Source organism: Natator depressus, chromosome 2 (assembly GCF_965152275.1).
Source record: "Natator depressus isolate rNatDep1 chromosome 2, rNatDep2.hap1, whole genome shotgun sequence".
Taxonomy (NCBI): Eukaryota; Metazoa; Chordata; order Testudines; family Cheloniidae; genus Natator; species Natator depressus.
In genome coordinates, this window is record NC_134235.1 from 248,811,557 (window position 1) to 248,827,050 (window position 15,494).

The window sequence follows — 15,494 nt, forward strand, 5'->3', positions numbered from 1 at the left end:
GCCTTATCCCAGACTGTCCTCCATGTTGCTGTAGGAAGAGCTGCCATGGAGCAAATCTTTGCAGGAGGATACAGAATCTTTCTGCACAGCCTCTGAGTGACCTACGCACTCCCCAGTTCTTGATGTAGGGCTTTCCACATCTGTGCAAGGTTGGGTTGGGGCAGGATTTGGCTTACGGTGAATAAGCATGAGCTTTACATTGCTGCTCAGCACAAAACAAGGAACATACAAATCCAGGGATTTAACTTCAGGGGCTTGATCCAGAGTTGGTCTAAATCCAGAGGTGTATCTGCCACTGAATGGCATAATATTTATCCAGCTATATAGCAGGCCTGCCAAGTCACATGGTCTGGCAGTCTGACATGCACTCAGACTCCTTTCATGTGGTTATGCAGACACACCTACCAGTCATGGTGTTTGCTGTCTGTTGAAAGCGTCCTGGTTTTAAAAAGAGCATACTTACAGCATCCAGCTCCCAGCCGAGGACTGTAGCAGTTCAGTATTTTTAATTAAATGACATCAAGTGAGATTTTGAAATTGCACAGGATTTAAAAGGAAATACAGGTTTCTCAGAACAGTTCTTGGATGTGAGTTTAGAAGTACACTACTCTTTATGCACTGACCAGCTTAATTCTCTTCTGCGGTGTATTTGAAGCTAAGAATCCAAAATTGTGAGGACAATCAACTGTATTTTTGTCAGGGTTTAAAATTATTTATATCTATTTTATAGGATTCATGCCTGTCAACAGTTTGTGGGGGATTATTCTTAGTGGAATGAATGCCCTAGTCCTTCCGGTAGCATGCACCACATGCCTCTCACAGTAGTTGGAAGCTATAGCACAGTTTCTGTGCTGAAATTTTCAACAGTGCTATGTATGCATGTATACCAATATTTTTACTGAAGTCCGTTCCTTTGTAAAGCTCCTTCCAACAGCAATTGGATTTGTCTTTCTACTCCAGTTAAATTAATGAGCCCATTGAATACTGTGCAGGCTGTTCTTTGGAAAAGACCATATGCTAAAAATTATTTACTAAAATCTTTCCAAAAATAAAACTCCTCTAGGATTCAATGTTGTGTCATTCATTTTACACATGAAAGTCCCAATCCTGCAGCCCTTACTCATATGTGCAAGGATTGCAGATACGGGCTTGAAAAAGCTAAATTATCTAGGACTCTCCCCCCTCTATTGCATATATACACATGCATGCGCGCACACGCAATTTGAAGTCTGCCTACAAATCCAGCAATTAATCAAATAGCACAGCCAAACAAAATTACTATCCTTGACCATATCCTAGGTAACAACACACACTGCCATGGAAACCAGCTGCACACAGTGGGAAAAAAAAAAAAAGAAGTCATAAACAAACCCCAAACTCTGTAGCATTTTAACTTTATCAGTCCCTTTGAATTGTTAAAACACGAAGTACTCTCGGTAATAAACAACATTCTGGGCCTGATGGGAGCAACTTCCTTTTGAAGTCAATGGGTGGCATGGGGAGACTGCTGCTAACCTCATTTGGAGCCCAATTCAATGCCTGTTGAAGTCTATAGAAGTTGTTCTATCAACTTCAGTGGGAGTTGGATCAGGCCCTTGATCTAGAGTGAAGTGAGGGACTACATAAATCGCTAAAGGCTTCTTCTCTCGTGAATTATGTGAACCAGTCAGGCTAAAAGTGGTATCCTGCCACCTGTTCTTTCACTCTTACAGAGATGGAAAACTTAGGGTTTGTCTATTTGAACACTTAGTTCACAGCAAGCTGGGATGTAAATCTACATCATATTCGCCTGCTGCATTCTAACTATCTGGGTGAAACCTGCTGCCGCACATGGAAAGTTCCATCATGTACTTTGATCTACCCTGCTTTGAAACAGAAGTAGATTAAAGTGCACTAGGGACCTTTTAGTGCACAGCAACAGGGTGCATAAAACAGGGTCCACACAGACAGTTAGTGCATGGCAGGCTAATATGGGGTAGATTTACACCCCAGTTTGCCTCATACTGTGTTCATATAGCCAAGCCCTTAGTCCTGTTTCATTTGTGTGACAGTGTACTTTCAAAAAGAACAGGAGTACTTGTGGCACCTTAGAGACTAACAAATTTATTAGTTGAAGTGAGCTGTAGCTCACGAAAGCTTATGCTCAAATAAATTGGTTAGTCTCTAAGGTGCCACAAGTCCTCCTTTTCTTTTTGCGAATACAGACTAACACGGCTGCTACTCTGAAATTTATTAGAGCGTAAGCTTTCGTGGGCTACAGCCCACTTCATCGGAAGCATAGAATGGAACATATATGTGTGTGTGTATGTGTATATACACACACACACACACACACACACACACACACACACACACACACAAGTTGGAAGTTACCATACAAACTGTGAGAGGCTAACTAGTTAAGATGAACTATTACCAGCAGGAGAAAAAAGCTTTTGTAGTGATAATCAAGATGGCCCATTTAGACAGTTGACAACAAGAAGGTGTGAGGATACTTAACTTAAGGAAATAGATCCAATATGTGTAATGACCTAGCCACTCCCAGTCTCTATTCAAACCCAAGTTAATGGTATCTAGTTTGCATATTAATTCAAGCTCAGCAGTTTCGTGTTGGAGTCTGTTTTTGAAGCTTTTCTGTTGCACTATGGAAGTGTACTTTGTACTTCCATAGTACCTTCCATCGGAGACTCTCAACAGTCTCCACATACATTACTTCTCACAACTCTGTAAACTACATAAGTATTATCAGACCCATTTTTAAATGGAGAAACTGAGACACAGAGAAATCAGATTACTTGCCTGAGGTCTCAAATTGTCAGTGTGGAAGAGCTGAGACTGGAACCTGGAAATCCTGCTTTCATGTTGCCTCCTCTAGCAACACGCTCTCTCTCCCTCATGATATCCCATTCTGCAGTAAAGAAACACCTGGAATCTGAGACTGGCTCCAATTTCAGTCCTTAGAAGTTTTTAAGGTCAGGCTTGACAAAGCCCTGGCTGGGATGATTTAATTGGGGATTGGTCCTGCTTTGAGCAGGGGGTTGGACTAGATGACCTCCTGAGGTCCCTTCCAACCCTGATATTCTATGAGGGAGAGAGAGCGTGTTGCTAGAGGAGAATTGGAGCCAGTCTCAGATTCACTCACACCAGTATTCTTTTTTCAGAAAGATCTGCGTTTGAGTTGCTATCATCCAAAAGGCGTCATTTCTTAAGTTTTGTCACCTATAACATTATTTAAATGAAGTTTTTAATAGTGTATTTGATGTGCATATTATGTAGAGAGCAGGCTAGATTTTTATCTGCTACGTGGGTGTAAATCAGGAGTAGTTTGGTTGTTAGAGTTACTCCTGATTTACAGTTGTTTAACTGAGATCAGAATGTGACCAATAGGCAATATGGGAATTAGTATTGCCAATCACAGTTTTGTTGCAAATCGTGTGATAGTTGATCTTTCTTAAATCCTCAGCTTCTGGAATCATGTTATTCCATAAGAATCTCAGCTTTCATTTGAAAAAAAGTTTAGTCCTTATGGTTGCAGAGAAAAGTTTGAAAACATTAATTTTAATATTTCAAAAAACAAACGGCAAGTAAAAAAACACTGAAATGTATTATTTTTAATCTCAAGGAGTCTGGTGGCACCTTAAAGACTAACAGATTTATTCGGGCATAAGCTTTTGTGGGTAAAACACCACTTCTTCAGATGCATGCATATTTTTAATCTCATAATTTTGTGGGGCCTGATTTGTGATTTTCAACCCTTGGGGTTGGTGATACTGATGAATACATGGCATATATACAGGCATTGTGTTTGGTTGTAGTAGGAGCCATATGCATCCTAATAAGTATACCAAAATAATTTTGCCAAAAACTAGTTTACCTCAACCAAAATTTTTGAACCTGGGCACATAAATCTGTATTTAAGCATCTCAAGTAGCTTAATTTTCAGAGCGATATTTATTTTGGATTTATATTCCTAAAGTTAGGCATATCAGTTTGAAAGTATTGGTTCTTGTTCATAGTGATGCAGCATTCAAGAAGGGAAGCTAACCTTCCCTGGGTGCCAGTGAATGAATGAGTTAAAACAGGATGAGTTTGTAAAACATGTGTGTGTAATCCAGTGTTTTGGTAGCTATCTTGTGACCATTATCAAGAAAACTTATAATAGCAGAGTTATTGAAATGCTGGGGTATGTTTATGCTCTAGATCAGGGGTCTCAAACTCAAATGACCACGAGGGCCACATGAGGACTAGTACATTGGCCGGAGGGCTGCACCACTGACCACCTCCCCATTGCCTGCTGTCCTGGCCCCGCCCCCACTCCACCCCTTCTGTGAAGCCCCACCCCTGCCCTGCCTCTTCCCACCCCTTCCCTGTCCCCATTCCAACCCCTTCCCTGAAATCCTCACCCCAACTCTGCCCCCTCCCTGCCCCCAGGGGGTGCAGAAAGGGTGCAGAGTGCGGCAGGGGGCTCAGGGAAGGGGGTTGGGGTGCAAGAGGGGTGTGGGGTGCGGCAGGGTGCAGCAGGCGGCTCAGGGCAGGGGGTTGGGTACAGGAGGGGTGCGGGGTGCAGCAGGGGGCTCAGGGCAGGGGGTTGGGGTACATCAGGGGGCTCAGGACAGGGGGTTCGGCTGCAGGAGGGGTTTGGGGGGGCGTGTCCAGCCTGGCACACACCAGGGGCAGGGCAGGCTCCCCCCGCCACCCTGCCCTGTCCCTGCGCTGCTCCGAGAATCCGCCGGGACCTGGGGGGGTAGGGGGGTGGGCACAGGGATCTGTGTTTTACCTTGGCCGCTCCTCTAGGTACCTCCCCCGAAGCTCCCATTGGCTGGGAATGGGGGACCATGGCCAAAGGGAGCTTCGGGGGAGGTTCCTGGAGGAGCGGCCAGGGCAACACACAGACCTCCGTGCACCCCCTCCCCCCAGGTCCCGGCCACTTTCCAGAGCGGTGCAGGGGCAGGGCAGGCAGGGAGCCTGCCCTGCCCCTGGTGTCCACCGAGCCGGAGCTGCTCTAGGTAAATGCTGGGGGGTGGCAGGGGTGCCGCAGGGAGCTGGCAAGCTGCAGAAAATAACCCCGCGGGCCGCATGTTTGAGACCCCTGCTCTAGATGTCACAATCTGACTTGCTGGCATTGGGTCATTTATTGTATAGATGTTCTCCTCCTAATCTGTGGAGGGAAATTATTTAGAGGACCCTTGGACAAGGCAGCAGTTGAAACAGCTTGCAATGAGAGAAAATTCCCACTGTCAGTTTCCACTAAACAGCCAAGAAGAGATTTTAGGCCTTGCTGCAGAAGTGGAGGCAGACCCAGGTGTTCTAAAACAGAAGGAATTATTTAGAGGCAAATGTGAATGACATACCAGAGAGGGTAAGACCAGAGCAGGGGGAAGCTATGGGAGTTTAGGCCCCAAATTTTAGTTTTAGTTTTTTTAAAAAAGAGTTTTATAGATACTAATGTTAAGAGAAGAGCTTTCATGATTTTTAAATAGAATTCATTGAAAACAGATGGACTGAAACGTTCCAGTACAGCGTGCAACCTGGACATTGCAGATCTCTGTCAGTGTATGAGAATCAGACAGCCAAACTGTGATTAAAGAAGTAGTAGGAATAAAATTCAGTGTATTGCCATTGTCAAAGCTGAGTGAAATGCATAAAAGATGGAAAATAAATCAGGTTTACAACTCCCATTTTAATAATTTGAGTAAGTCAACTTTCAAAAACAAAACATGATTTGTAGCCTGACAGTGCCTTATAGCCAGGGAGGAAGGTGGGTGGGTGTGTGTGTGTGTGTGTGTGTGTGTGTGTGGTTAGTGTCGGGGGAGAGCCCAAAGCCACCTTGCCTAGTGGCTGTAGTGTGTGTGTAAAGAAAAAAAAAAATTGTGTGTGGGGGGGAGGGGGAAGAACCCAGGCCCACCCTACTCCACGAGGTTATGACCCAGGGCCCTTCAAAAAAGCAGCCCCTATATGTGGCCTAGGTCTGAAACCCTTACGCATGCTCTCTAGGTCGCTTCCTACCCTTGTTCCTGTCTCTCTGCCGTTAGTTGGTCTTGGGATCCATCCTGGATTCCTCTCTGGTCGTCTCCAGAGCCCCTTCCCCGGCAGTAGAGAGTCGTCACCTCGGCTCCCGTGGTCAGAGGGCTTCCAGTGGCGTGGCTGGGAGGCCTGGTCTCGGCAGCTTCTCCCCAGGAGGCTGCTGCACACAATTGCTCTCTTCCTCAGTAAGCCCAGACTGAGCTGCGCTGCTGTCTTTTGAATGCTTCCTCCAGTGGGAGCATGCCCAACAGAGGTGAGGGGACGGGGCTTCCTGTGTCCAGAGCAGCTCCTTAATCCTCCTCTTGCCAGTACGGGGTCTATACACCCCATTACTCTGTGTGTGTGTGTGTGTGTGTGTGTGTGTGTGTGTGTGTGTGATATTATTGTGATGTACATATGTTAAATATACCCTTTAATTTTGCTTCATCTCTTATTATATGTATTGTGTGTAAACTGGCCACAGCTTAGAGCCAAATATGTGGGCTGGTTTAACCCCCACGGAGTCAGTGGGGCCTGAGTAGCACCCTGTGTACGAATAGGGAGGGATAGCTGGTTAGTGGAGCAGATAGACATCAGCGTTGTGCCAGAGGAGGGCAGCCTGGTTCAGTAGGAACTCTGCCAGCACTAGCTGCCCAGGAAAGGGGATGAATCAGTGCATTGCTCTGCCTGCCTTTGGGAATGTCCTGGCTAGCTTTTGGTGCCCTGGTGGAACAGTGTCATTGGCTTGTGCCTCTGCCCCTCCCCCCCAACCCATCTCTAGGCAGACTTTTTTGTCTATTGGGATCTTGTACCCACAGGACTTGGTTTATGTCCTGGGTTATATTAGTTTTTTTCTTTACATCTTATTATACAGATTGCATATTATGTATTTGTTGTAAATAACAAAATACATTTAACTCAAAAACAAAACAAAACAAAAAACCATGCAGCCCAAGGGATACAGTTATGCTGGTGTTCACAGGGCAATTAGAATTGCTGCTCTGGTTAATAATAATAATGAAAGCTAATCTCTCCAGTGCTCTATACACTGTGTGGAAGATGATTCTCTGCTGGTTTTTATTTCAAATTATTAATTAACCATGCTGCCATTTTCAAGGCTCTGGGGGGCCCACTTGAATGAGCACCTTGCTCTATATGGAATATTCCACATGTTTTGAAAATTAAAAGTGTAAGTTTAGCACAAGAAGAATGTGTTTTTATTGCCAGGGAATTTATCTAGAAGGAGCTCTTCATTGCTGATTCATGTGTCCATACTGGCTTGAAAAAGGCTTCACTGCCAAAATGTTCAGTGCGGTCCTAAGAAATGCCTCTTGGTCCTGAACTAATAAATGAGCTCTCCTGTGTGTAAAAGGAGGATACAACATTCAGTACCACAATATCTGAAGGAGGTTGTACTGGCAGATGACTTCCACTCGGTAGCACAAGATAACTGTGGTGTGGAAAGGTTATATGTAACAATTAACCTGCTCACACATGAGGGCCCTGTCTTGTGAGGTGCTTCACTTCTGCAAAGTGCTGAGAACCCTCAGTCACTCCAATTATAGTGACTCATGGTCGTCAGTGGGAGTTGTGGGCACTCAGCACTTCATAGGATTGAGCCCTAGACTAAAAGCCATATTCACATTTCGTGTAAATGGGTGCACCAGTAATGATTTTGCCCCACATTGTAGTTTTTATCACATTCTTTCCTCTTTGGTTCATGGTCAGTGCTGTACATGTTGGTAAAAAGGAGACTCTGCAATTTGCTATTGCTTTAATTTTTGCCTTTTTTTGTCTTTCCCTTTTTGGTGTATCAGAGATTTATTGACGTGGGATCTGAAATTTCAAACCTTAATAGAACACTCTGTTTTTGGCATGTAAAATGGGCATTTACGTGTTTTATATGCCAGTCTGAGTGCCCAGCTACTGTGTTTGGAGAGCCCACTGAAGATACCTTCTGAGAGTTGGCCTCCATGTCTTCTGTGGACCTGTATTTCCACACTGGAAGCAACCCCTGATACAGCCTTTAAATTTTGGTCGTTCTGAGTTAGATTGACCCTATAGAGATGGAAAAAGTGTAATGCCTCTCCCTGCGAGTGTAGGGCTGCGTTGTATAGCTGCTACTGTTGTGTCCAGTCTAGTTGGATTGTTGTTATTTATTATCATTGGGCCTGAGTGACAAGCAGGATGGTGGTGTTGTCCACAGTGATTGAGAAAGTAGGTAGCGGGGAAGGTTTGAGTGGGGATTGTCATTGTGCCTCTGTGGGTTATAGATTCAGGACTAACGGCTGAGAAACAGGGCAGACACACCCCAGACTGTTGGTTATTCTACCACCAGATATACCAAGCTAGCAGCAAAAGTAATCTTCTATCTCACCACACTGGTTAACAAGAAGGCAAAAATGCAGTCTCCTTAAGCATTCCAGCACTCATTTCACTACCCAAACATTAGACTTTATGAGGAGTGGTTACTGGAAACCAATTTAATCAAACAGAGGTTTCTTCTGATCGCAAGAGACCAGCTACACAGCCAGTTCAATATATAACTCAGATCTTACCCAACAATCACACTACTGCCAATTCTTTAGTAACTAAAATCTAAAGGTTTATTTTTTAGAGAAAAGAAATATGGAGTTAAAATTATTAATAGATCATATACATACAGTCATTGCAAAGTTCTTATATCGGGTTTGTAGCAGTGATGGAATAAACTGCTAGCTTAAACAAAGTCTTCTCTGGAAATTACCCAAACAGCTCGGGGGTCATGAGTCCCTCTCTAGAGTTTCCATGTTAGAAACCCAGTCCAGAGAAATGAAGCAGGAAATGGAAACAAAATGGAGGTGTTTCCAGGGTCTTTTATACCCTCTCCCATGTGGATGGAATTTTACTGTCCCAAACAAAGCCCACAGCAGTTTGTGGAAAAGTACAGGCACAAGATGGAGTCCAGGATCACATGAGCAAGTCATGTGACCTTACATGCTTTGATAACTCACAGGAGCAGGAAGAAAAGGAGTACTTGTGGCACCTTAGAGACTAACCAATTTATTTGAGCATGAGCTTTCGTGAGCTACAGGAGCAGGTATTACCATATTCTGGCTAAAGCATCCACAGGAAGGTTCACCCGGTGGGGAGGAGCTTGTTCTATGGCCCATTGTGAGAGTTAAGTGTTCTTTAATGGGCCGTCAACTTGAAAAGTTCATTCACAAGTGCTGGCCAGACTCGATGTAAATTACCTGGTGAGTGTTATCCCAGGACAGACACATTTGAAATATTGGTACATAGTCAATATTCATAACTTCAGATACAAAGATGATACATGCACACAAACAGGATAATCTCATTTAGCAAATCATAACTTTTCCATTGACACTTTATATGACATACTTTTGTGGAAGATTTGTTGCAGTTGTCTAACAGTGGCAATATTAATGATTGAAATATGATCCTTGATATCATACTGCATTATGGAGATATTAGGACTTCTGTTTTAGCCATGTTTAGTTTGAGCTGATGGCTAGAATTCAGACTGAGATTTAAGTTTTGCCAGAGGACCAGTTTAGAGATGTAGAACTGTGAGTTGTTAGCATAGAGACGATAGCTGAATTTGTGTTTGTGGATGAGATTACCCACATATAAGGTGTATTTATAAATGGAGAAGAGAAGGGGACCAAGGACAGAGCTCTGTTCAACCCTCACAGAAAGTTGGAGGAGGAATGAGGAAGATCCTCCAAAGGACATGCTGAAGGAGCAGTTCAACAACTAGGAGGAGAACCAAGAGAGTACAGAGTCATGGAAGCCAAGAGGAGGACAAGATTCCAAAAAGAGGAGCATGGTTGATGGGGGTGCCAAAGGTGGCTGACATGTCAAGGAGGATGAGGATGGAATACTTGTTGTGAGCTTTACCTAGGAAGAGGCCATTGGCACTTTTGGTGAGCATGGTTTCAATAGAGGGCAAGGGGCAGAAGCCAAATTGGAGGAGGTGTAGGGTAGAACTGAAGGAGAGGAACTCCAGGCAATAATTGTAAACACGTTCAATGAGCTTAGAGATGAAAGGGAGAAGTCTGATGGGGTGATAGTTTGAGAGGCAAATGGACTTAGTGGTGCACTTTTTAGCTTGGGAGAGACTAAAGCATCCTTGTAGTGTGAGGGGAAAGAGCCAGAGGAGACCCAGAGTTTACGGAGAAGAGTAAAGGAGGGGATGAGAGTTGGCACAGGGTAGATCAGGAGATAAAATGGGATGGGACCACATGAGAAAATGGAAGGGGTTAGTGGAGGAGAGCAGATGAGAAACTGCTGTGTCTGTGACAGGAAGAAATAGGCAAGAGTTGTAGGAGGGGAAGGGGGAAAGGAAGGCGAACTGAGGGGAGAGGGAAGGCCATGTCATATTTTGTCATCTTTTTTCTTTTGAAAGAAATTGGCAAGATCCTGTTTGGAGAGAGGTGAAGGCAGGAGGAGTGGAGAATTTGAGGAGGGAGTTAAGGTGGTTAAAAGGCAGCTAGGATTGTAGATGTGAGATTCAGTTAAATTGGAGAAGTAGAGTTCTTTAGCTAGGAAGATGGCAGAACTGAAAGTGAAGAGAACAAATTTGTAGTAGAGGAAGTCAGCCTGGTCACAGGATTTCTGCTAGAGTCGCTCTGCCAGTACAAGAGCAGGATCGTAGGAAGCAGATGTCAGGGGTGAGCCAGGCCTGGAAATTGGCGGGGCGGACCTTACAATTGGAAAGGAGGGCATCAGAGCCAACTGTGGCAGAGAGTGAAGCATGGAGAGAATCAACAACCATATGGATGGAAGAAAGGAAAGAGAGGGCAGGGAGGAGAGGGCTGAGAGCAGACAAGAAGTTATCAACGCTGAAGGATTGGAAGTCACAGAAAGGCCAGATGACTGGGCTTGAGTGGAAGGGGAACTGAGGGATGATGCTGAAAGAGACCTGGTGATGAGGGAAGAGGAAGAACTCAGCAACAGAAAGATCAGAGAGTACTTGGTGAAGACCATGTCAAGTGAACATCCCTTTTGGTGAGGGGGTGTTGAACCAGGGCTGCAAGTTAAATTAAGAGGTGAGGACGAGGAGACATGCAGCTAAGGTTTGGATGGGTCATCCACATGGAAGTAGAAGTCCCCGAGAAGGAGCATGGGAGATTGTGAGGAGAGGAAGAGTGAGACCCAGCAGTTGAAACCAGCAAGGAAGACTGGTGGGGAGGAGTTGGGTGGATGGTAGATGACAGCAAATAGAGAGGGAGAGGAGAGAAGAATCAAATGCAGTGCTGTTCAAAAGGGTGGGAAGGGGATGGTAGGAAGGATTGAAGGTGCAAGAGTAGGAGAGAAGTCCAACACCTCCACCATGGTTGGATCCGGGTCAGGGAGTGTGAGAGGAGAGGCCTCTGTAAGAGAGGACAGCTGCAGAGGCAGCATCAGATGAAGGGATCCAGATCTCTGTGAGAGCCAGGAGCTGGAGGTAGCGAGGTCTGAAAAGGTCATGGAGGGCTGTAAATGTGCTAAATGACGGAGTTTCTTGGCCACATACCTCTTGCTGTCAGGAAGGTTAACCTTATTTTTGGTCTATCTTTCCCCTTTCTTTATTTCATTTATAAATCATTCTTCTTGTGGCAGTCAAGCCAAATAGCTCTGAGCTGGCAGAGCAAACCAGGTGACTCCTTAGGAGGGGACATAGGAGAAAAGGAAAGCCAGGAAGAACTGCTAGCTAATTTTCCTTGGTCACCTTATGTATGACACATGACCCGGAATCATAGGTTCCACAGGAACGTTACTCGTCTCCTCAGCTGCAAGCAGCCGTCCACATGTCAGTCACACTCTGATACTGGATCTGCAGCAACTGTTGCTTCATCCAGCTGCTGCTGTATAATTACCATATGAGGCATTGAAAATAAATCCAGAGTGAAGTGTCATTAAAAAACTTTAGCGGTCCATGGCAGAGTGACTAGAAAAAGGTGGAACCTATGTAAATACAAAAGATTTGAATTTTATTTGTAATTTTCTTCTGGGCTTGGCTGGTTACAAGTTAAGATTTAAGGAATGACAGAAACCATGACTTTGAATTTACGTTTGAATTCCATTTTTTAAGCCAGTAGACCTGCTGCGAAACATTGCAAGTACATGCAGGTAGAATGCACCCGCAGAGCTTCTGAATATACCAGATACAGCTAAACAGCTTGCTCACTGCTGCGGGGTGTTCATGGATTATGGACGTTGAAGGCCGGCAGCGAAATGGTTACACAGTATTTACTATCAGGATTCCTTTTTAAAGCTCCGGATTTGTTCAGGGGTTAGCCCTGGTTGTGCCTTGTTTAACTCCATCATTTTACTGGCTAACACTGTTCTGTCCTGGGTCCTTTTTGTTCCTGTAGCTCTTGTCTCCTTCTGTGGCCAGCTCCTGCCCTCTTCTCTCTCTCTCTCTCTCTAGCTCTCTCTAGCTTGGCTGTTTTCATACATATTAAATAGTTTGGATTAACTGTCAGTACCTTTTAGTTTAGTTTAGTTTTTGTTTACAAAGATGAAGTGATGAATTTAGATCATACAGAGAGGGGGAAAAACAATTTGTTTTGGTGAAACAACCTTTATGCTGTTTGAACACTCAACCGCCTACCCTAGAGGCAACATCTCTGTCCATTGGGCTAGAGAGATTCCTAGAGGCAGTGGATCTAAACAGTTTGTCACATAGATTCTTTAGGGAGCTTGCATAGTCTGATTCTGGATGCAGGGTGTATATCCAGCAATGATCTCTGCTTGGGCTTAGTGGGGTATGTCTGTTAGGCATCATCTAAAGCCAGGCACCCCTCTGATACCTTAATGAGGGTATTTCACTGCTTTCTGAAATGAATTTATTTTGCAGTCAGTCTATAAACTGTCAGCTTCATATGAGTTAGTGAGCATCTGTCCACTGGCAAAAAAAAACTCACTGTCGCTGTAGTGTCATCCACTATGTTTCTGAAGGTGTCCTAATCAGACTTTAGAAAAATTAGAGGCTCAATAAAACATAAGAGTTCCCCTATCTGGCCAGCAGGCTTTGGAGTCCGCACTTTGGGTCCCACAGGATCGGACTGCGAAGAATAAGTACCAGCCAGCTTTTCAGACTTTCTGGCTTTTCAGATCTGTGCTAGCTAGTGAATTGTCAGGACTTTCTTCACTGAACTCTAGTCTGGTGGACCCCAACGTTTAGCCTTTCTGAAGCCCGCTGGCCTTTTGATAGCTGACTGGCTCATCTATACAGAAGGACAGAAGCTGACCCTAGAGACATAATCAAATCCCATTTAGCCAATGCTCAGCAAATTGGGGTCATATAGCACTTAGTAATTTCTGTTCATGTCAGTGTGTTACTCCCAGAAAGGACTGACTACTCTTTATAGTCTGTTTGTGGAAGCAAAAGCTAGCTAACTAGATTACAAATATGGACTCACTCACAATGGCTTTATTAGTGCAAGTCTTTGTTATCCAGTGGATAGGCAAGTCTTGCGGGTCAGGGGAGTAATTCTCTTGTCCTGAGCAATGTGTGCTTCGAGGAACAGGAGATGGTTTACAACGCTCCTTCGCTTTAATGGTGCTGGAAATAAATGACCAGGCTTTCCAATGCAGTAGCTACTTGTTAAAATAACAGATCAGCTCATGATTTATTTTCAGAAATGAGGTGAAAACTGTCACACTGTCTGGAGTGGTTCACGACTGTAAGTGCCAATCTCGGCAGATTGTCAAAAAGCAGAACAGACACCAAGCTGGTGGTGTGTTCTAGAATTAGATTTCACCAACCCAGTAACAAATGTGAACTCCCAAAGCAATATACCACCAGTCTTACCGTTGAGTCACAGTCCGTCCCCTTGGGCACTCCAATCCGTCCCGCCACCCAGGCAAGCTGGACTAAATGATAAATGGTCACTTACACCAAAGATCACAAAAGATTCAGGTTGCTTACAGTCCCAAGAGACCAGCCACTTACCCCAGGTCAGTTTGTACCTCACACCAAAGACAAGGTTTGCAGTTAATCCTATAGTAAACTAATTGAGGATTTATTAACTAGGAAAAAAATGAGTTATTTACAAGTTAAAGCAGGCAACACATATATACACAAATGAGTTACAGTCTCTGGTTCCAAAAGGTGACACAGTTATAGTCTGTCAGCACTGAATGCCTTTTAGGACAACCCAGGTTGATCCTGGGGTTCTCTGCCTTTGTTTCATAGCTCTAGCCCTGAGAGAGCCCAAACAGAGAGAGGAAGAATTTTCATGTCAGCTGTCTTTATTTCCTTCTTCCAGAATTCAAGCTGATGGGATGAGCTTCCTTGCACATAGCACCTTCACAGGTGTCAGCCATTAACCCAGTCTTTGTATCGTGATGTTTCACAGCAGCCCACTTAGTTTTTATAGTCCTTCTTGATGGGCGGGGGAACCACTCCTCCTGCCTGGATTCACAAGTTCGGAGCAGGCATTTTTACATTTAAAAAGCAAAACTTACATATTACCTTGTGGCATGGGATATGGCCATTACAAGTAGGATTAATGCATGCAGCAGCTTACGAGCATTTTATAGAGACTAAACACATCTGTCATAAATATAAGGGGAAGGGTAAACCCCTTTAAAATCCCTCCTGGCCAGAGGAAATCTCCTCTCACCTGTAAAGGGTTAAGAAGCTAAAGGTAACCTCGCTGGCACCTGACCAAAATGACCAATGAGGAGACAAGATACTTTCAAAAGCTGGGAGGAGGGAGAGAAACAAAAGGTATGTGTGTCTGTCTATATTTTGTCTTTGCCGGGGATAGACCAGGAATGAAGCCTTAGAACTTTTAGTAAGTAATCTAGCTAGGTACGTGTTAGATTATGATTTCTTTAAAGGGCTGAGAAAAGAATTGTGCTGAATAGAATAACTATTTCTGTCTGTGTATCTTTTTTGTAACTTAAGGTTTTTGCCTAGAGGGGTTCTCTATGTTTTGAATCTAATTACCCTGTAAGGTATCTACCATCCTGACTTTACAGGGGGGATTTTTTTTTTATTTCTATTTACTTCTATTTCTATTAAAAGTCTTTTTGTAAGAAAACTGAATGCTTTTTCATTGTTCTCAGATCCAAGGGTTTGGGTCTGTGGTCACCTATGCAAATTGGTGAGGCTTTTTATCCAACATTTCCCTGGAAAGGGGGGGTGCAAGTGTTGGGAGGATTGTTCATTGCTCTTAAGATCCAAGGGTCTGGGTCTGTAGTCACCTAGGCAAATTGGTGAGGCTTTTTACCAAACATTGTCCAGGAAGTGGGGTGCAAGGTTTTGGGAAGTATTTTGGGGGGAAAGACGTGTCCAAACAGCTCTTCCCCAGTAACCGGTATTTGTTTGGTGGTGGTAGCGGCCAATCCAAGGACAAAAGGGTGGAATATTTTGTACCTTGGGGAAGTTTTGACCTAAGCTGGTAAAGATAAGCTTAGGAGGTTTTTCATGCAGGTCCCCACATCTGTACCCTAGAGTTCAGAGTGGGGGAGGAACCTTGACAACATCTTTA

At 44.2% G+C, this 15,494-nt stretch overlaps 1 protein-coding gene and 1 long non-coding RNA gene across 9 annotated transcripts in view; one reads left to right on the forward strand and one right to left on the reverse strand.

The window, feature by feature from the left end:
- The window catches only part of PRKAG2 (protein kinase AMP-activated non-catalytic subunit gamma 2), a 383,197-nt gene that overhangs the window by 207,046 nt on the left and 160,657 nt on the right, over positions 1-15,494 (forward strand). The window lies entirely within an intron of this gene.
- LOC141983310 (uncharacterized) overlaps positions 1-15,494 on the reverse strand; it is a 67,919-nt gene that overhangs the window by 43,196 nt on the left and 9,229 nt on the right. For 2 of the 3 annotated variants that reach the window (XR_012638346.1, XR_012638347.1), the window contains exon 1: positions 2,800-2,928. The exons of the other annotated variant lie outside the window; for it this stretch is intronic. This is a non-coding gene — a long non-coding RNA (uncharacterized LOC141983310). Of the gene's footprint in view, positions 1-2,799; positions 2,929-15,494 lie in introns of those variants that run through there. 3 annotated transcript variants of the gene reach the window in all.